The sequence below is a fragment of the Chinchilla lanigera genome, unplaced genomic scaffold (genome assembly GCF_000276665.1).
Source record: "Chinchilla lanigera isolate Chin_1 unplaced genomic scaffold, ChiLan1.0 scaffold00076, whole genome shotgun sequence".
Lineage (NCBI taxonomy): Eukaryota > Metazoa > Chordata > Mammalia > Rodentia > Chinchillidae > Chinchilla > Chinchilla lanigera.
The window spans coordinates 8,099,169-8,121,383 of NW_004955477.1; positions in this window are offsets into that span (position 1 = coordinate 8,099,169).

Here is a 22,215-nt window from a genome sequence, read left to right on the forward strand (position 1 = left end):
AAAGCACAGACTCGAATCCACTGGCCCTGCAGCTCCTGGAGTACTTGCTCTCTTGGCGCAGGGTGCATGGGGCTCAGAGAGTCTGCTTGCCTGGCTCAGAGAGCCTGCTCACCCAGGCCTCAGCCAGAGAAGACCCTGGGCCGTTTAGTCCCAATCTCCTCTCTGCCGCCACAGCGACTCAGTCTGTAATGTCCTCGGGGTCTTTGTTCTCCGGGATTGGATGGGGCCTTCCTGGCTGTGTGCGTGCTTTTCAGCTGGGAATCGTGGTGGTATGCATTCAGCCCACACTCGGACCCAGGAGCCCTGCCGCTCCTGGAGACCTCGCTGCCTGGGCGCAAGGCACGGGGGGCTGGGGGAGCCTGCTCGGCAGGCTCCGAGGGCCTGCTCGCCCTGCCCATCCCCTGGGCCTCCCTGCGCCTAGGAACTCAGTCTGCAATGTCCGCTGGGTCTTTGTTCTTGCTTCCTGGCCTCCAAGATTGGATGGGGCCTACCTGGCTCTGTGCGCGCTTTTCAGCTGGGAATTGTGGTTGTATGTGTCCAGCCCACACTCCGTCCCAGGAGCCCTGCCGCTCCAGGAGAACTCGCTGCCTGGGCGCAAGGCGCGGGGGGCTGCTGATAATCTTTTCTCGTCTATTTTTTCTTATTGTACCTGTATCATTCATTAAATTTAAACTGAGCATCCACCATAACTTAGAATACTCAAGAGAGAAAACAATTTTATTATATTTAACTACATTTTTTTTCCTTTATGTCTGTCCCATGCAAGTCACCAAAGGAGAAGCTTAATGCTTAATGCTTGTGCTGGTTTGGCCTTCCCTTCCAGGTGTTCTGTTTACATTTTATTTTGTCTTTTGAGGACACTTGTGTTTACTCAGCATATTAGTGTAGAGTTTATGAATCACCTTAATTATTTTCCACTTGGAGGGCCATTCAAGACATTCATTCTACCATACTGCTTGAAATAAGAAGGTGGGTAGGATTTCCGATTTTCAGGTAGAGTTAAGTCCAGGAAACTGTAATAGAGAAATACTGGGTGGTTCCTGGAATGAGGAGGGTCTCTTTGGCATTGTATTTAGATAAGAGTCTGAGACACACAGGTGAAGGCTGTATGGGAAGTGTGGAGATTTTCCGCAGGAAAGGACAATCTACCACATGATGTTTGTAAAGATCAAGAAACTTTGACAGGTATGGGGTGGAGGAGGTGGATGGGAAATGCAGAGAGTGGGAATGTAGTTGTGAAGGGAGCAGGTGAGCTGCTGAATCAGCAAGGAAGGAAAGTGCATGTAGTAGTACTCGAGCAAGCACAGGACTCAGTGCTTAGCAAAGAATTCTACATAGGGTGGAACTGAAGGGTTAAGAGGCGTTCCCAAGAATCTGACAGAGGAGTAGGGAAGGGGAAACTATAGGAGATGCCACTGGGAAAAGGTAGCGGGTGTGCTTTTGGCTTGTGAGGTATGGAAATTGTGGCCTGCACTGTTGGGAATGTACCAAAGCTGTGAGAGAGGCAAAGGCTGAAGTCCAGGGGAGCGTCATCGCAGGGGACTCTGTCTCTGTGAAATGCTATGGCAGGAGATGGTTTCCCAAAGAATAGACTACGCTTAGTCTCTAAGATGGAGCATCTTGCTCTGGTGTCACACCCTGTGACAATGTGCACAGCACCTCACTCCTGAGCAGAGGCAGGTTAGGGTCAGCAGAGGATGGGAGCTCCCACTGTCCACACTACTTCTGTAGAGGTATTTGCCGTATGTATTTTGTTCCTCCTTCATCTGGTCTTTAAGGATCCAGTTTATGTTCATGGTTAAGTGTGTGTGAGAGATTTGCAAGTTCCAAGGGACCCAGGAATGAACCCCCTCCCAACAGCCCCCTCCCAACAGCCCCCTCCCAACAGCTGCTTGGAGCAGCATTTCTTCTGGCTTTCTTGTTTCTTTCCTGAGAAAACAGGCCCCCTTGTGCAAATCCAATTCCTTCTTCTCATGCTTCTGGAGGAGGCAGGAAACTGTTTGAGGCTAAGAAGCAGCTGAGCTCCTCAGAAAGGTGTTGAAAGAGACCTGATCACCATAGGGTGGCATGTCTGTGGTTGTCTCTTCCCATGATCTTTGGGGGTGGGAGAACCCTGAAAAGGTACAGGAAATACCTGCATTTGGTAGAGCAGAATGCTCTACCATACCAATCCTTCTACAGAAGTAGTGGGGACAGTGGGAGCTCCCATCCTCTGCTGACCCTAACCTAGAGCAGAACACTCTAGGATCATCTCACTGCTGAAGCCTCTTTGGTGAGGAGATGGGGCCTCTTCTAGCTTGTTCAGTACCCATCACAATGGTGTGGTGGGAGGACTACCAGAACAGATGTTGTCATGCAGAAAGTGTCAAAGCATGACCGACCTCCTTGGACTGGATGTTCTTTCTGTGATTCCACAAATTCAGCTCCTGTCTGTCTACATGAACTTGTGCACAGGGGCTGTGTGGATGTCTGCCCCTTGACTGACCATCTGTGGGTTGAGCATCTGACCGTGACCACAGCAGCTGCCTGTGCTATGGTAACCCACTGCAACAGCCCCAGTAATAGGCCATGGACCTCTGTTCATTTTGCTGTGATTACAGCAAATAGGGTGAGTGCTAGCGGAACATTTCACTCAAGACTGTTTGTAACATTTACCAAAAGCATATCAGTTTCAAAATCCTTGATGAAATAAACTCCCAGGTCTCTAGGAAATGGTGGAAACATTTTTGGTCCTTTCAGGTGAAATAGTATGCCTGTCTGAGCGAGGAAGCTTTGTGCCATCTTCCTAAGGCCTCAAACTCCATTCTCTTCTTCTCTTGCCCCGAAGGTGAAGAGAGAATAAGCAGAATGATGTTTGGTGTCTCTGAGCACCATGCTTGTTTAGTGCTCAGAAATATATACCGAGGGCAGGAAGTAGGGATTCCCAGCATGATCTGTTGGGCCCTCAGCCTTGTTTCCTGATTATCTACTTGTTTCTTTCATTGTCTGCAGCCTGCTGACTTGGCTTTAGGGCACCGTCTTTGTAACTTTTTTCTTTTCCTCCCTGTCAGAATGGACCTGCTTCACTAACTGTGACCAAATCACTTTCACACCTTCAGGAGCACAAAGTGCCTTTGCAAGCAAGCAAAAGAAACAAAATTTCAAATGTTGATTTTCCATCTGTGGGCTAGGGAAATGCTTACCCTGTAGCTGTTTGCAAATGAACAGTCTTTTCCTAGCTTGTTTCCCTCCTTGTTTTGGTTTTCAGGATTTTTGGAGTGCAGCTGGATACATGGTCACAAATTGGTCTTGGCTGGCAGGTTGTTGTCTCCTCTTTGGAGTTATGACCTGCTATTCAAGCAGTGATGGTGATATATCACTTAATAGGAATTGCATCACATTATTTTGGGTAAGAAGAGATGGAGGGGAATACATGGGTAAAAGAGATGGCATTGCTAAGTGACCTAACTCCGTGCATAGTTCTGCCTCTCCTCTGTGGAACAGAAATGACTTTCCTCTGACCAAACAGAAATTTAGGCTCAGAACTTAGTCTGTTCAGGCTACTATAACACAGCCTCACAATCTGGCAGCTTAAACAGGAGGGAGTTTAGAGTACAGGAGGCTGGAAGTCAGAGGTTAGGATGCCAGCAAGATTGGGTTCCATGAGGGCCCACTTAGTTCTGAGTTGTAGACAGCCAACTTCTCACAGCATCATTTTTGAAAGGGCAATGATCTCATTGTTGAGGTCTCCACCCCGAAGAGCTAACCACCTCCCAAAGTTCCAACTTCTAATACGATTACATTGAGAGATAGAGTTTAACATATAAGTTTGGGGGACACAAACCTTTAGCATGATGTTTGGGGCCAGGTGGTACTGTGGAAAGAGGGGAGCTTTGGGTCAGTATCTATATCTCAGTTCAGGTGATTAGTGGTGTGACCTGGGCTGTGCAGATGTCTGAGTCTTGATCTTACCTTTTGCATGCACTGGGTGTATGGTACCCATTTATGGAACTGCCATCAGAACTGAACAAGGTGACATGTATAAATTCACTTAGCACATGTTGGAATCCAATTGTGGGGTTAGATTTTGTAGGCATAGTTGAGTTACAGCAGAAACCCAATGGTTTTCCTAAAGTATAAGATGAGACTATTTCTTTGATGACCCCCTGTGTCCTAGCAGGGTTCTACTCTTCAGTGGTCTAGATGAGCTGGCTGTGGGAATGGGTAGCACACTTGTTGCCCATCAAGGCCCTGTCCCTGCTTGCAGATGCCCTGATTGCAGGATTGGTGTAGGCTGTTGGTAGGAGTAGAACCTTATTTGTTTGGATTATTCTTCATGGAACAATCAGGGTTTTTCACACTAGCCACAGATGCCAAATGAATCAGTGGACCTTCTACTGCTGAGCTGAGGCACACTCACTCAAAGTCCAGGCTCATGCTAGACCTTAGAAACTGCTACTTTTAGAATTTGGTCCAAAGTCTGCATAGTAACCATCATCATCACCATCCAGAGAGATGAGAACAGCTAGACACATCAGGGAGGAGTTCAGTCAAGAAGCACAGAAGGTACTGTGGGATGCCACACCAACGGTTAAGGTTTTCCTGACTTCAGAGCTTCTCTGCAGTAGGTGTTTGAGCCCATGACTTATTCAAAGAGGATTATTATGCAAATTATTTGGAAATCATCTATCTTGAAGGACAAACATGATTCATAGTCACTTCTGTTAGAGACAGAAAACCCCCTTCTCACTTGCATAACCTGGACAGGTATTAACCTTCACAGTTCACATTCCAGTGATGGCAGAATAACTAACATTATTGAGTGTGTGCCACCTCAGACACTATGCTAATTGAATCACTTGTATTTTCCTCATTTAATTCTCACAACATCCCTGATGTGAACTGAAGTATTTCCCTTTAAATTTCATATAAGAAAGTCTTTACCACAAATGTGACTGTAATTTGAGGTAAAGCTTTTAAGGAGGTAATAAGAGGGCAGGGACTGATCTAATAAGACTGGTATATGTATATGAAGTGGAAGAGGCCCTAGGAATGTGTACTCACAGAAGCAAGGCCAGATAAGGACACAGAGAGAAGGTGGCTGTCTTGGTTACTTTTTTCTCACTGCTGGGACAAAATACCTGACTCCCAAAATTAAGGAAGGAAAGGTTTATTTTGTTTACAGTTTATGGAGGTTTCAGTTCATACTTGGCAGATTATGAGGCAGAGTGGCACATGGCAGAGAGCTACAGCTCATGGAGGCAGAACACAGCAAAAGCAACAAGCCCACACCAGGGCAGAATGGGGGAGGAATGGCCTCAAGCACCCTTTTCTTCTCCCTTACATATGCAAACTATCCACCCCAGGGTGGGTGTAGCTTTCAAACCCATAATCAAACTCTAAAAGCCTGCCCCATGACCACATGAGGCTTTGGGAGGACACCGGAACACAACCCATAACAGTGGCTATCTGCAAATCACAGACAGAAACCTCAGGGGAAACTAACCTTAGACACTTTGATCTTGGACTTCTAGCCTCCAGGACTGTAAGTAAGTAAATTTTTCAGTTTAAGCCACCCAGCCTGTGGTATGTTATAATAGCAGCCAGAGCCACCTCTGCAATCCTTATAGGGTAGATACTAACTGCTAATCTCCCAGTTTACAGGGAGAGATCTTAAGACAAATGAAACAGCCATATAGGACCAAAGCCTGGCTTGTTTGTTGTTGGCAGAAGAGGCTGCTAAGTTCGCAGCTGCTAGGGATGCCCTGGCACCTCTGGCTGCTTTATCCCAGAGACCTAATTCAGACAACCAGTAATAGCAGTAACTGTGCTGTGCTGCTGTGTCCTGCACCATTCAAGAAGACTTGTTCTGGAAGAGCCCTGCTGTACCTCTCTAGGATTACTGGTGAGATGACTTCCCTTGAAATGCCACCTGCTATCCTTGTACAAGGGCACAGGGCACAGGGCCTATAGATCCTGAAGGTCTTTGTTTTGAATACTCTATGACTGTAAGAAGTTCATAGCAGGTGAGGAGGCCAGCCCTGTAACCCAAGACTGACTAACCCTGAAGCATAAGCATTGTGCCTGGACTAACTGGCATTTTGAGAAAAATAAGGGTTTGTAGCATCCCAGCAGCTGCAGAGGAGCAAAGCTTCTATGATTCCTACTTGGTCTGAGCTCCTGGTTGGCCCCTGGAGCATGTCAGTGACTGCCTGATGGAAGGACTAAATGACAGTATGAGCAAAGGAAGAGGAAAAAGGCCAGAACCCACCAAAGTCATCTGAAAGTCCTCTCTAAGTGGTTTCCAATCATCTTAAATGAAGTGTTCTGTCCTTAGTTAAGAAAGAGAAAATGCAGATCCCTGGGCTGGGGAATGCCAGTGGGCCATGGATCAGAACTGTGGGCCCTTTATTATGTAGACCTATCCAGCCCCTCAGATATTTCTCTTGAGCATTGAAGTGCCTTAGCAATGCTGGCTGGTCTATTCTCTCCTCCCATGCGTGCTGGGGAAGCTGCAACTTGGAGTGATCTGAACCCATCTGGGTCAAGGGCAGGTGCTGGCACTACTGAACCATATTTGGGGCATGAGGGAGGTTCTAAAACTCTCAGAGAGGTCCTTATGACCGCTGTATATTAAACTTTGAAAAGATATTGATGGCTGAGCTCCATCCCAGAGATTCAGGCTTTATTGGTTTGGATTTATCCAGGTAGAGTGTGTATAAAGGAACCTTCATGTGATCGGTGGGTGGATAGTGTTAAGCACTTTGAGTATCAAATGTCAAATTTTTAAGACCCCAAATTGTGCAAAGATGGTGGTAACTGATGTGCTTAATTGTTACTCTTCTCCTGATATCACATGGGTGACTGTCCAGGAGAACAGGATTTCCCCAGCCCAAGAAGTCTACATTGGCCTTTTGACTAGTTCTGGCCAGTAGGTTGGTAGAAGTGATGTCACTTCTAGGCTGCAAACGTTGGTGTCTATGTTAATGGCTCTGCTGCTGTGCAGACCTCTCTGGATCCTCAGCAGAGAGAAATTTGCATTGTTCTTGGAAGTGCTGAGGGCTGTAGCTTATTTCTGTTTTGTACCCTAGCTTTTCCTGACAGACTCCTGGGATTTTATCAAAAAATGTTAACAGTAAAAGAGCTCTGCACCACAGAAGACCTCCTTCACTTCTTTAATAGATTAAGTAAGCTATGTTTGCTCTTTTAGCCTCCAATTTTGTTTTAAATGTCACTCCTTGACAGATGAAGTCAGCCCTTCGGCATTAACATGTTTTCCACTGTCTTGTTGAGGCAGGGTGCTGTAAAATTTGTGCAGTTCATGTTACTTGGTTGTTTACTTTGTCTTTTGGAACAAGTCTTATGTCAGACAAAAGATCTAAAATGATCAGAGCAAATGGTAGTCTCTTAACATGGAGAAAAATGCCTACAGAAAATTGAGTAATGTGCATGTTGGAATTCCATTCCCTTGACTTTTAAGTTTCAAATTAGGAAGAAAGAAGAAAATATAGCACTTACTTTAAGAAGCACTTTTATTTTCTGGGGGAAATTTTAGCAGTTGTAATGATTATGCTGCTTTTTGTAAGATTCCTTTCCATGTATAATCTATTAGACTTATCGTAAGCTTTCTGCCAAGAAAAGAGCCAGTGATGATTCCTACTTCATTTAATTCCTGAATAGAGTGATAGCCAGGCTTAAGGATGGGAGTGGAAAATGTTAGGATAATAGAAAAAAACTCATAGAGATCATGTGTCCTGACATTTTCATTTTATGAAATTTCTGCTCATGCCTTGAGGGGAAATAATTTTAAGGAACTAGTAAGAGTAAGCAATGTTTATAAAAATTCAGTACACATTTCAGAGTTACTTTCTCTAGCTCTAAACTGCTATTTAGGGTTGAATTATTGTCTAGGTCCTTTCAAAAAGCCAAAATTTACTTGACAAGGGCCAATTTGACTTTCCTGAAATATTTTACATAGAATTAAGAGGACTCTGGATACCAAAAATCTTTGAGACTATAAGCAGAGACAGTATTGATAATGTTTTGTGCTTTCCTTGGCACCAGTTAGAGAAGAATTTGGAATCCGCTATTTCATATTCCAGAGATGTCTTGCACACCCAGAGTAGCATCTATCCTCAGGGTGAGGGACCTTGGAAAAAAGGAACTTATCATCCATTACATTTGAACATTATCTATTCTACCCCAGCAGGCTACTTTCTTCCTTAGAGAAGCTGAAAAACCAGAGTTACATCTGATAAGCTACCTGGGATAATGTTCTGAAGGATGCTACATTAGTACCTGGATTAGTCAGTGCTTACAAGAGCTTACACGCTGATTCAAGGCCCCTCAAAAGACTGTACATGCTTTGTATCAAATTTAATGCAGGACAGCAAAATTTACAAGACTGGCCTATCATGGCCCCTTACAGAGTCAAATGTAGAAGAGTGAAAAAGATCTATCCACGAGATCCAAAGGATCCAGGCAAAGGTTTGTAGCCCACAGCATTGTCCCATACCAGTCCACATCATGAGACCAAAGAAACTGCAATGGAACGCTGAGGGGTCTGTGCCAGGAGGTTGAAAGTTCAGTGCTAGAAGCTAGAGTCTTCACTGGCTGGCCAAAGGGCCAGTGAAAGAAGCTGAAGAATCAGTGCCAAAAGCCAGGAGATGATCCCAAGGTATAGGTGAATAACAGTGGAAGGTGCTCTGAGGAAAATAAGCTGCAAGGAAATTTTCTAAGGAAAATCAACTGAAGTCCATCCCTCCCACTCTCCTTTTATATCTTGCCAACAATAATCCTCCATAAAGTGAGCCTTCCATGCCCAGAACCATGCTAACCCAGTTTAGCTGGGTGTTCCCCACTCAAATTGACAATCAATTAAACTACCACAGGACCCATAAAGGGATGTGATCTTCCAAATGGATACTTACAAGGCCATACTCACATACTGATCTGGGGACTGAGCTCCTCCTTTAGGGTGGCATTAGGAGGTAGAAAACAGAGAGGCCAAGGGACGCCCCAGTCACATGCAAACTCCTGTCTGACTGCTTCTTTCTTCTAGGACTGCTCTCTAGATGGGAATGACATCTAGAAGTACGGAACAACTGGCCAGGTATTTGTGTTGGAGGAGGCTGGAGACAGATCAAATCTGAGGATTTCTAGCTGGCCAGCCATCTTTCGGTGCCAGCCTGGCTGCGACATGGATTGAGTTTTCTTGATTCTGGCATACTCAGATGAAATTGCTTCCTATGCAAAGCTGTTTTTCTATCTAGACTGCTTTCAGCTGCCCAGAATCATAGTGGAAGCTGCAGACGTCACTAGTAGACAGACATTTGTACAATTATGCAGTTACAAGTCAGATGACGTGGATGGAGCATTGATTCAGGTCAATGGTGTGCCTGTAGAGAGAAGGTCCAGGGACAAAGGAGTAGACCAAATCCAGCTGGGTAGGAGCTAGATTCCAGCAGCTTCTCTGGCTTCCCTACTTCTTTCCCAGTCCCTGGGAGAATGGAGGCAAGGATCCAAGAAGTAAGTTCAACAAGGAGGAAGAAGGGTGAGCGGGGGAGACTGAGGTGGAGTAGACCTGTCTGGTACACAGCTTGTTGGCATTTTCTGGTGCAACCTGGGCACTCAGCTCTGCAGGTATCACAGGCTGCAGAATCATCCTATGTGCATTCCTGAGGTATGTGCTTCCTTTTTCTTGTAAGCTGCTTCTGAAATAAGAGGGGAAAACTGCACAGCTCTTCTTCTTTAGAAACAGGGGTCTTTCCTTTGGGGTACATGAAAGAGAAGTGGGTTCTGCCAATTTATCGACAGTTTTCTTTGTTATGTAGAAGCTTCTCTGAATGCTACTTAAAATAAGAACCATACTTTCATGCCAGAAAATGGTGAAAAAGTGTTGCTATCTGACCATACCAGGAAAAATTTCTCGTAAAATAATCGAAGGGCATACAAAATGAAAAATTATAATAGTAATAAAGGGTGGAAAGTGGTCCATTTTGTTATCTGGTGCAAGGGAATTTTTTTTGGTTATTCATTTAAACAGCTGTTTAATTGTATTGGTGGCATTGGAGGATAAAAACATGTGAGTGCTGGCTTAAATCTAGGCTCTTGTAGTTGATTATTATAATTTTTGGTTTCAGTGCAGCACTTATACTTTTATTTGAGCAGCTACATCATTTTCTGCTCTCAGTTGAGGGCAGCATATAACAGGTGGTGGAGAATCCCACCCCCACAGCTGACACAGAGGCAGAACCATCAGCAGTTCAGATGGTGGAATCCTTCCACTCCTGAGTTTATATGTGTCTCTGCAATATCTATGGGTGTTTGTAGGAAAACAGACATCAGGCCTGGGGTATAATTTCCCTGAAGCAGTAACTTATGCTCTCATGGGTCAGGGTTCAGAAAAGAGGAAGAGTTTGTTAATAACATAATAAGAGAAGCTAAATGTAAGCTGAATGTAAAACTTTATGCCAGTGATATAACTTTGAAATCATGCCTCCTTATGGTCTCTTCTCTTTCTTCATCATAGGGATGATATTCTCAGGCCTAGAGGAGGTTTGGGGCCCTCCTGAAAAATGTACTCATTGTGTGTGCTGGGAAGTTGGCTCTGCTGGTGGGAGAGGCCAGGACATGATCAGTGTTTTAGTACATTTTGTGTGACTATAACAAAATACCCAAAGCTGGGAACTTAAAACGTAAATAGGTTTATCTGACACATAATGATAGTGCTGGAGAGTCCAAACAGCATGGTGTTGGTGTCTTGGTGAAGGCTGCATTAAAACATGGCAGAAAAGGGAGTCAGCCATATGCCCTTGGAGTCAGGTGCATGGGGTGCATTGTTAGCAAAATATATTTGCTTTATAACAATGCACTCTTCTAAGAGCTAATCCAGTCCCATGAGACCTAAGTCACTCCTGCCACGCAGGCCCCTCAATCCCATGATCTAATGATTTCCCACTAGGGTTGTTCTCTTAATCCTTATGTCAGTGTTACTACACTGGGGACCAAGCTTCCAGATATTAACTTGGGAGACAAGCCATGTTCTAACCATAGCAGCATGTCCCCTTGACAAGTTCCTTGCAACTTTCAGGATCTATACTATGTCATGGTCATAAGATCTACCAGGCTGTCTGTGTTTCATGTTCATGGAAAGTTTATACCACTTCTTACTATGGCTATGTCTAGATGTCCCCCCAAAGCCTCATGTACTCATAGGTAGAGCTTTTCAGAGCTGGCTGAATCTAGGGTGTGATGTTGGGATTAAGGGTGTGATGTTGGTATCAAGATGTGTCACCCTGGGTGTGGGTGGCAGTGTCAAAAGTGTGGGTATCCTGGATGAAATATAAAGGTAGGCTGGCTTGCTTGCTTGCTGCTGCTGCTACTGCTACTACTGCTGCTTGGTGCTTGTTTTTTGCTGCTTGCTGTCTTCTGCCTGCTCTGCCATACCATGGACCATTTCTCCTCTGCAGTGTTCCTCTGCCATGCTACCCTGCCTTGGAGGCAACTGACTATGGACTGAAACTTCTATAAACTGAACTGAAATAAACCTTTCTTCTTTTAACTTTGGGTATTGGGTGTTTTGTCTCAGCAATGATAGAAGTAACTAAGACATTTATTTTGTTTATTTTGGCAACATTGGACTTAATTTCAACTTGTGATTCTTTCAGGAAAAATTGAAATGGGGATTTTGAGGAGGGCTGTGATGGTGTCTTTGCTAATGTGATTTTCTGTGTTCATTAGCTTTTCCTTTTATTGGGGACCTGCGTGATCTTAGTTATGTACTGTCTTGGAGGATGAGATGCAAGTCTCCAATGTCCTTATAAGAGTTTCTGCTGCCACTGGATAGTTCTTCAGCACCTGGGTGTATAATTAAGGCTGGGAAGGAGATAACAATCTATTGTTGGAATCGGGAGGCAGCGCTGGTTGTGTATAAGGGAAAAAGTAGACGAACATGTGTCACACGATGGAGGTGGACTCCTCGATGGCTGATAGGGGCAGTGTCACTGGACTCTGAACTAGCTCTACCCTTCCTTTCCTTACTTTTTGTTCTCTCCTCTTCCTTTTGCTGTGGCTTTTTGTCCTCTTGCTTGGGTAATATTTGAAAGGAGCAACATGTGCAATCCATCTGAGGGACATGCAGTTTTGTCATGGAGAGGTTTGCATATTCCCCTTGGGAGAACATCACAGGAATTGAACCCATATAAACATAGTTTTATTGACTCTAAGCGTAATAACTATTGAACTATTTGGTGACTTTTTATTTTAAAAATAAAAAACCAAAAAAAGTGATACAGAATTTCAAAATAAGATGATAGGAAATTAACAATGGTTATTATATTGAATACTGTTATCTTCAAAGTAATTGCTCAGATTACCAGATATAGGAATGCAATTTTTTTTTTTTTTTGTGGTACCGGGAGTTAAACTCATGACCTCATGCCTGCCAGATTGGTGCTGTGCTGCTGAGCTATCTCCCCAGCAGGCATGCAAAGTTGACCAAACAATGTAAGCACTTTCTTTAATGTGGAGTTTCATATATTTAGCATTATTCTTTCTTATTAAAGTGCATTATTTGTCCTTCAAGTTACAGGCTGCTTTTAAAATACATTTTCCCCCCATTCTATGGCTCTTTCTTTTGGTAAGTGCATACATTCAAATCTGGTAAGCACATGTTGTGATCCTGCTCTTTACCTTATTACTTTTGTTTCTGTGGTTTCTCAGACATGGGTAACAATTTCCCATAAATGAAGAGCAGTGATTAAGATGCCATTCGTCAGATTCAGGTTCATCTCTATCACCTACTGGCTATGTTTCTGATATTGCCCATTTCTGATTTTTACTTATCCTCTGTGCTTCGTATTTTTTCCATGGGGAGTGAGATGACTACAGCATTTCAAATTAAGTACTCGTTTTGGAGATCAAGTAAAACAAACTTGCAAAGTACTTAGAGCAATGTCAATTGTAGCAAAAACTTTATAAACCTCAGGCACTATTACAGGATCCAAAGTCCCCATGATACTTAGTCTCTGTTGGCATTTGAACATTTAGAAAACCTGAAATAAATTGAACAGATCAGATGATAACAACGTTCCCACCCCTGTTGATGTGTTGCAGGCAAACTAGATTGTTTGGACCAGTCTTCCCTACAGAACAACTAGAAGAGACAAAAAACCCTGAAAATGATAATTAAAAGCACTGGAGAGCTGTTCTGACCTGCAGCTGGAGAGATAGTCAAACAAATGAGTCTATTGTCTGGAGTAGGTGTTACTCTACTAATGTCTACAGGTTTTGAAAGTGATAGCTCTGTGGCTAGGAAGCTGAGTGATTTTTCAGCATTATTGGAGATTGAGAGCCAAAACTTGGAGTAAAACTGGTAAGTACAGAATGCAAGTTGTAATCTTTATGAAAAGCACAGAAAGAATTCTAAGATGATGTATAACTACCGAATGAAGATAATACATGGAATAATAACAATAATTAGAAATGGCAAATAGAAAAAGGACAGAGTTAGGAAGGTAGAAAGCAATAAGACTTTATGTCAGTTTTACATATGTCAGCAACACTCAGGTTCTACTCTGGGACCTCAGAGTTTAATGTCAAAACAAAAACAGGTAAACAAGAAATGGGAGGATCTAATATTGACTGTTTTTAAAACTTTTTAATCTATGATTGCTAGTTCCTTTTATTTGGCCATCTGAAAGAAAAAGAAAACATGCATACTTTGTGAAGGAAGCTACATAAACAAAATTCTCAAATCTGTACTATTTTTCATTTGTGAAATTTTGCATTTCTTTAAAAATATAGAACTAAAAAGCATTGGAAATGATGCAGACTTTTATTTTCTTTTGCTTGTTAGTGTCTTTGATCAATCTTACATTCTTATGTCTAATGGACCGAGCAACTTTGTTGAAGATAACAGTATGTAATATAGCAACCATTGTAAATTTCTATCATTTTGTCTTGAGGTCGTGTATTATTTTTGTTGTTTTTGTGTTGTTTTGTTTTTGTCTTCATCATTATTTTGTCAGTTTTTTAATTTTTAAAATAAAAAAATAGAACTAGACATGTGAAGAGACAAGCCATAACCCCAAATCAAAAACTAAGAAAATTTCATATATATATATATGAATACATATATATTCAAAGGTACAATTACTACATATCAAGTTAGTAGTTATCAACCCAAATTTTAAAGTACCCATGTTCAGTATATTTATGTGAATAAAAGATTAGGTGGAAAAGTTCACAAAAAAATGGAATATATTTAGAAAGTTAATATGGCAATTATACAACTGAAAATTATAATATTTAAAATTAACCAGTTAGTGACAGAGCTTAACAGCAGACTGGGTAAACTGGAGAGTCAGTAACCCTAAAGACATGGCACAAAACTACCTCCAAATCTGTCACTGAGAAACAAATGGGTGGGGATAAAAAAAATAGGAAAATATTAGAAGCAGCTAAGTAAATGGTATAGTAAACAATAATTGAATACTGACAGTTTCTCTTGGTTCAACTTAATATGTACAACTGGGGTTCTAATAGAGAAAAGAAAAATGAGACTAAAATAGACACTAAATGATAAATTGAAGAAACACTATGAAATTGGGACAAACATCAAGAAAAATATATCTATGCAAATTATAGTAAAACTGCTGAAATTGAACAGAGACAAAATTTTAAAGGAGCCCAGAAAAAAAACAAAGCAAAATAAACAAAAATTAACCCATACATTATTTTCAGAGAACAAGACTGATGAGTGACTTTTAACTAAAAACAATGACACTCAAATGACAAAAAAGATGTTTATGTGTTGAAGGACAATAATTGCCTACCTAGAATTCTATATGTTGTAATGATATCTTTCAAAAATGAAAGCAAACAGAATTTTGAGACAAACAAAATGGCAATTTAGATAATAGCAAAAGAAACAAATTATTATTTTATAGTCAGAAGAAAAATGATGCCAGACAAACTTTAAAATTACAGAAAGGAAATAAGCAAAGAGAGGGGTATATACATGGGTGTATATTAAAAGAATAATTATTATAATAATATCCTTTGGACGTGAACATAGAGTCAAAATCTATAAATTAAATGGTAAAAATTAAGAGTTAGTGGAGCTAATGTGTTCTAATGAGTTTGAAATTTAGATGTATATGGTAGGATAAAAGCTATTAATCAATCATCAAATACTCTGCTCAAGAATCAAATAGATTAAACTCTAAGATAATTAAAAATGGAAACAATTTTGATAAGCATATAAATTGAGCTAGAAAAGCAGTCAATACAGAGAATTAATAAAGCCAAGTTGATTCCTTGCAAAAACAAGAAACTCTTGGTGATAATTAAAAAAAAATCAGATCTGCAAAGGGTACAGCCCCACAGATATTGTCATCTTTATATATATCAAAAAAGGACAATCACTGGGAACAATTTTATGTAAATAAATTTAAACATTTAGATGAAATATCAAAATCCCAGAAATAAAATTTTAAAAACAGATTCAAGTAAAAATAGAAAATCTGCATATTTTCATTAGAAATAAGTGTATCGAATTTATAGCTGTATTTTTATACACACCATATACTCTAAGCCTCATGTTTAGGCGGTTTAAGCTGCAGATTATATCAAATAATTACAGAAGAAATCACCTCAATCCTGGGTAAGATCATCCAGAGAGTAGAAAAAGAAACAAGTCCAAATTTCTTTCTTTTCTTTCTTAGGAGTTAAGGAATGTGAAATCTGAAATCTGATAAGGACATACAAGGAAAGAAAATTTGTGTTTGATATCACTCAAAATATGTGTATTTAAAGATTTTAAGCAATCCATAGAAGATGTGACACATCATATTCAAATTAATGTTATACAATATTAGATAGCTTTAACATTTGAATGCCAATCAATACAATTCAGTGCATTATCAGAATAAAAAAGAAAACAATATTTTAGTAGGTAAGGGAAATAAGAATTTGATAAAACTCCTACAAAAAAGGAAGTAAAAATATATAACATATTAACACAGTTACCATATATCACATCGTATCAAATGGCAAAATGTTCAGATATTTTTCCACAGGAATAGAAACAAACAAGAATACTCATTTTTACTACTTTTGCTTAATATTGTAAAAGAGTTTATACAGTGCAATAAAAAAGAAAAATAAACAATATTTATAATAATTGGAAAGGAAAACACAAGGTTGTCATTCTTTGGAGTTTGTGTACTTGAATACACAAAAGTCCTGAAGAATGTATAGAGAAATTGCTAGGTCTAATATATTAATTTAAAAGCAACACTAAATTTAGTGTCAGTTTTATTTTTGTATGCTACCAAAAACTGTTAGAAAATAAAATTGAAAGTTTTTGCCATTTATAATATTAGATTAACTAAAAGAGTAGAACCCAGGAGAAGATACATCGAAACACATTTGATTTAATTTAATGGTGGCAGTGTGGAATAGGTAAAGTTTCTTTTCAATAAATGATACTGGATCTACTGGCAGAAGAATATTGGCTTTACCTCACCACATAAGTAAAAAAAGAAATGACTGAAACTGTTGAGTTAAATGTGAAAGGCAAAATCTAAATAATTAAAATTTCATCCAGCAAGGAAAAAATTTAGGATAATTTTATAATTATTTAGAATAATAGTATAATTGAGAACCTCTTCAAGGGGGACCACTAAGAGGATAAAATGTAAGCCACAGCGTGGGAAAAATTATTTGAGACACAAAGAATACCTAGTCACTGAAAGAGAGATGCCAAATATCTCAGCGTTTAACTACAGCAGTTGTTTTCAATTTTTGGTGTTCTGCCATCAAATTTCCTTGTGATATAGAGATGTATTCAAATTTGTCAATCAGAATTGGTACATAAAACTTTCTCTTTGCAATTTGCTAGCCTTGTGAGCAGAGTTCAATTGTGCTAAATGAACTCAAGTAGACCCAAAGCCCAAGGTCTAGCTCTGCACCTATTGCTGCTGCTCCTGGGGTCTCACTTGCTTCCCTTTCTGAACACATTCAGCAAGATGGACAAAGGGGTATCACTGCTGTTTGTCTGTGAGGTTCACCACCAGTTAGCTGCCACAGCCTCCTTTCTTTTTTTTTGTCTTTTTTTTTTTGTTTGTTTTTTGTTCTGGTACCAGGAATCGAACCCATGACCTTGCGCTTGCCAGGCAGGTGCTGTGCTGCTGAGTTAAATCCCCAGCCCCTTAGCCTCCTTTCTTTTATGGGTGGTCAAGTTAAATTGTGCCCTTGACTCTTCAGCTTGGTGAGGGTTAGTCACCTCTACTTCTTGTCTCAAAACCTTCATGAGGATATACACACACAGCTTGGAACCAACACTCATGCTTGGCAGAAAATTATGCCTGAGTCTGGGCATGTGTGTCTATGTGTCTGTGAACTGGCTTTGGTGTAGCCACTCATATGTATGCCTGCCTCAGTTGGAGGGTTCATCTCTATTGTAGTTTGGGGTTTTTCAAGGGAAACGATACAATACAGGAAATGTCATTTATAAGATTATTTTATAATAGTCACCCAAAGAGTCATATACAAAAAGTGCAGGAAATCTGTCCACACACTAAATACCAAAGAATCCAGCTGAGGGCCTGAATCCCACAGTAATGTCCTGCGTGAGTACAGCTGAAGACCTAGAGCCCATAACAATGCCTCCCATGAGTCCAACTGGAGGCCTAGAGCCCATGACAATGTCTCATGCAGGCCTATTTTGTAGATCTGTGCTGGAAGGCCCAAAGATCAATGGTGGAAGCTAGAAAGTCTGTGCCAGCAGGATAAAAGATCTGTGCTTGCGGGTTGAGGGATCTGCACTGGGCCAGGATGCAATGCTCAAAGTAAGAACCAGAGCTCCGCTGAAAAGTACTACAGCCATCCTCAGCAACAGTGAGGTCCTGAGCTCCTCCGATGATGAGGGAAGCCCAGTTCCTATCAGGAAAGCCAACGCAACAAGCTTCTCCTAGAGACTGAGCAGTGCAACACCTTCCCCTCTGGAGTCAGGAAGCAATGCTCAAAGTGGGGACCAGAGTTCTTCCAAAGTGAACCAAAGCCATTCTCAGTGACAGTAAGGTCCTGAGCTCCTTTGAAGAAGAGAACAGCCAAGTTCATCAGGAAAGGCAGCATGACAAGCTCCTCCAAGAAAACCAACAGCTCCCAACAGTTCCCTACAGCCTCTCCAAAAGCTTCTCAACTTCTTCCTTTCCAGCGCTGCCTCTTATGCTGCTGGCAACAATCCTCAGGTGGGCCTTCCTCATCCAGAACCACTCTGGTTCTGTTTAACTGGGTATTACAAGTGGACTACAAGTTGTCAATCCACCACAATCTCTATATCTCTTTTTCTTTTGTGATCATGGACCCTGAAACACCAAGGCACACTGTATATTTTTTCAGTATTGGAGACTGAACCCAAGGCCTTGGCAATGAGCTGAATCTGCAACCATTTTTTTTTCTTTTTTTTTAATTTTGAGACAGGATCTTGCTAAATTGTTAGATTGTCCAGATGGGGCTTGAGTTTGTGATTCTCCTGCCTCATGTGCTTCCTGGTGCTGGAGTCATACTGTAACCCCTTTAAGCTCACCCTTGGATCAAGGTAAATGTTTTTGCCCAAAGAAAGCATGGAACAAATGAATTGAGAAACAACTACAGGGAAGGCTGAGGTGTCAGAATAGAGGGATGTCATGTAGTATCCAGGAAATGTCTCACGGAGAACACATTCCTGAAGAGGGTCCTGAAAGACACACTTGGTCTTAGTAAATGTGGATGTGATGGGAGTTAGTGTAACAGACATGGTACACAACTATGGCTGTGGTTTCCCATGGCCAGCATAATTATGGGGTCAGAGCGATGGTTGTAGGTGACACATGAGATAATTTTTAATCTGATTTCTGAATACATATATATGTTTTAGATAAATATGAGATTTATTTTCTAATGTAAGTTGGACTTTAAAAACAAATTTATTGGGGAAATTGGGGTAGTTGAGGTAATAGTGATTGAGTAAATATGAAACTTGCAGCATCTCTTCTAGATAAAAGAGAAGACTATGAATAACAAAGGAAACTAGAAACCAGTGTTTTCAGCATAACTTAAAGTTGGAGAAGGGGCAAATATGCAAATTCCTCTGGTGTCTATATAGGAGCAGTACATCTCTGCAAAGGCCACGGCAGCTCCTAGGAATGAAGAGACCCCGTGACAGACCTGGAATGACCTAATGCCCTACTCTAAAGGAAAGACCTGAACATAAGCACTGGTTGTGGGAAGCTTTCTGGAGAGCAGGCCCTGCGGGACAAGTAGAGGGCTCATGGGGGTGGTTGCTGAGTTCACCACACAGTGACAGAAAAAGAAGCCGAGAATTAGGATCTTGAAAGAAAGAGAAATCAAAGGATGTGCACTCCTTTTGCCCTCACCACCTCCCAAAACAAAACAGAAGAGAGAACATAATCTACTCAACAAAGAGCTCTTACTTTGTGCTTTCTAGACAGGAGAAAGGAAGAATAGTCTGGACCCAAGTGTCACAGACCACCCTCTATCCCTTGCCCTCTTGATCTGAAGGCAGAGGTGTAATGGCAGATGGGCTGAATTCCACAGAAGACTGAAGGATTCAATTTTAGGGAAAAACAGTTTATTGAATTTAGACCAGTCACCATACATCCCCAACTAGTAGGTCAGGAATGTTGACAGACCTTTCTTTGTTTCAACTTTAAATACACCTTTTGTTTCTATGGTAACAGATCAAAATGTTGCAGCCATTGACACAGGTGGCCACAAGTTGTTTTCCTTGTCCCGTGTGACCGGGTCAGGCCCTGGTCATGAGCCCAACCACAATGATATATACTTTCCGCACTCTATTCTATATGTCCCCCTTTAAATAACCATACATTTCCTTTATGGTTACAATGTTTATCTAGGGCCAGGGAAGGGATGAAATAACCGAAGCAAGGTCATAAATGGTTATTTAGGCCCGGGTGTCCTCTGTCCTTAAGAAAACATCATAGGGCAAAGATAACCCCTCTGAGATGTTTCTCAAGATACATTTGAGATTTGTACAAAGACTAAGACTAAGACTACTCTAATTTAAGAATGATATGCTAAGAGTCGCCGTCCCCTACAGAGGCACAAAACTGCTATGGAAAGAAAACAAAAATGGGACGTTAAGCAACTGAGCTGATGAAAGCCCACCTCCATGGAAACAATGGACAAAATAGAAGAAAATGGCAGTGTTATACAACAAATAAACTCAGATATACTTAAACAAACAGTTGGAGGTTTGAAGAAACACTGAATTGGAAGTTCAACCACTAAGAACAGAAATGGATGAAAAAAAGACAGAAAAGGAAATGAAGTCGGAAATAAAGACAGAGGCAAAATTATACAAGAAATGAAAAACAAATTACAAGATGCCCAGTAAAATAGACTAGAAGGACAGTTTAACAAGGTTCACTGAAAACTAAAAACATAAGGTGAAGGTGGGAAAAAAGAAAGGAGTAAAAAGACTCCAAGATAAAAGGTATGGAATGGAACTTAAGAAGGAAAGTCACATTTAAACATATAAGAAGATAAGACAATGGGACAGAAATAACACTGAAAAGATAATCCACAAAAAATTTAACTGAAGAGAAATTTCCAGTAAGGAATACCTGAATCTACATATGAAAATGGGTCACTGGATCCCTGGGAAACTTACATGGAAGCCTTAACTCTAGGGAACCTATTAGGTAAACCAACTTATAGGACATGAGAAATTTGAGGTATGATAAAAAATATGGTGAATACTGTTAGGTATATTTTAAGGTTCAACTTGTTCAGTACACTCAGTATATTGTGAACTATTGTTGAGAGATGTGTTTTAAAGTGTGTCTTGAATCATAGGTCATGAACAAAGCATTAACATTAAATTCTGTCAATTTTGTTGGCATTTCATAATCATGGCACTTCAGATTCTAGCTTTTTAAGAAATGTCATGACAGGAGGTGACACTTGAGTCAATAGTTATGATCCTGTGATCAAGGTTCAGAGTGTTTAATGGAAATCACCTAGTCTCCTCATGTGAAAAAATTGCATCAATCAAGATTCAATATCAAGGTGATATTGTGTTTTTTAAACTTTGAGGCAATTATGCAAACTGAGTTTGTATCCATAAACAGTATGGTAAACTTTGAATATAGTAAGGGTTTATTAGAAATGATATTTGCAGAAAATGGCCTGAGAAATGAGCAAATGACTCAGTCCTCCATCATGACCATACTCTGTGTCCCACACTGCTTCTAGTATGGCAATTTCTGTCAAATAAAAACATTATGATGAGTCCCAATCCACCTTATTCACCATATCCAGCACTGTGGGACTTCTGGCTCTCTCCCAAAGTTAAAATGGCCATGAAATGTAAACATTTTGAATCGATTGAGGACATCAAGGAAGCCATTATGGAGCAGTTCACCAGAGTACATCCAGAATGGCTTCAGAAAGTGGTAACAATGATGAAATGTGTATTCTAAGAGTGTGTGTGTGTGTGGGGTGTATTTTGAGAGGGGCTAGTGACAAAGTGTTTTTTATTGTAACAATATTTTTAAAAAATTTAAACATTCACTGTAATTTTGATCAGACTGCATAGAAATAGATAAAACTTAGAATATGCATACATCAATGGAACAGGATTTTCCAGGCAGGCGCTGTGCCGCTGAGCTATATCCCCAGCCCTGGTAGTCCAGGATTTTCAAAGAACACAGTGAAAGAAAATGTGAACCCAGGACTTTATATTTGGCTAAGAAGTCTTTCAGATGGTGGAACAATTTTAAAAAACAGTTTAAATGTAAGAGATTTCTCTAGGAATCCACTAAAAATAAATTTATTCTGCCAAGAGATGACTGTAGACAAAGAGTGCTGAACAAAACTGTTAGTATTTAATATATTTAATACCTGTATTTGATAGTTGCAGGCCTAGGGCTAAAACAAAGCTGGGTAGCTAGGTAGAAAGATATAGGTAAATATATCGTGTGTGTATGTGTGTGTGTGTGTGTGTGTGCGCGCGCATTTATGTGGGTGCGTAATGAAAATAAAGCAGAAGAATAAAGGAGAGGAAAAACAGAAATAAATTCACTGTCTCATTTGGCAAAATGTAGTGGATAAAATACCTTAAAAACAAAATGAAAGGTAAAACTGTATGACAGGATATAAATAAGACCATTTAAAAAAGTATAATACAAAAGTAAACAATAGAAC